This window comes from Photinus pyralis, unplaced genomic scaffold, assembly GCF_008802855.1.
Source record: "Photinus pyralis isolate 1611_PpyrPB1 unplaced genomic scaffold, Ppyr1.3 Ppyr1.4_LG8, whole genome shotgun sequence".
Lineage (NCBI taxonomy): Eukaryota > Metazoa > Arthropoda > Insecta > Coleoptera > Lampyridae > Photinus > Photinus pyralis.
The window spans coordinates 17,026,289-17,027,249 of NW_022170819.1; positions in this window are offsets into that span (position 1 = coordinate 17,026,289).

The following is a 961-nucleotide window of genomic DNA, read 5'->3' on the forward strand; positions in this document are numbered from 1 at the left end:
AAGTTCGAGGGGCGACGCCGCCCGGGCCGCTACCGCGGCCCGGGGCCGCGGCCGCCACAAAATTTTTGGGAAATTTCATCAGGCCGTTTTGTAGTAATTCGACAAAATCGAGTTAACGGGTTGTTTTCTTATTTTAAGCAATAAACCTCTCGCCAGGAAAGATTGCCGGTCACAGAACACTTGATCCTGGTTCTACAATCTATGTTTTTCTAAAGATGTGAGCGACTTCGGGGATAGTATCATGCACGATCCTATTCCGGAAGTCGCTCGTATCTTAAGAAAATCATAGACAGATCAACACAAGGTGTGCTGTGACCGGCAATCTTTCCTGGCGAGAGTTATAATTACCTTTTTTGTTTGGCACGTCACTCGTCACCGTCTGACATAGTAAACATTTTGATACGGGAGTTGTACCCAGATTAGGGCGAAACAATAATCTTCTATTAAAGAGTTTGCCCTCTAGCTTTCCAAAAATACATGTACATATCCAACTGCCTAGCGATTTTTGTAGATATTTTTTTTAAATTTTAACCACAGATGCTTCCAGTAAAGACAAGCATATTGCATATTGTAACAATTAGATGTGCGCATGCGCATGCTGCGCAATGTCAACTTCCTTATTCGTAGAGATATTTCTTGGAAAGTTTTACCAATGCTTCTAGTATAAGCAAGCATATCGCATATTTTAAAGATCAGGTGTGCGCGTGCTCTTTTTCATTTTTTTCTTTAAATTAGACTTACCCTTTTTTGGTAGTAATCTTCGGGTACTAATACAATATAAATCAACGGTAGTTCTTGGTGGTACTGGCCATTTTGCTGTAATATGTCGAAGATGTGAAATGTCATTGGAGGTTTTTGGACGATCTATTGAGTAGGGTCAAAGAAATTTCCCCCACAGTATTAATTCGTACAACTTTCACTATGGATAATTATCTACATTGTGTTGCTTTTGTCTTGGTTC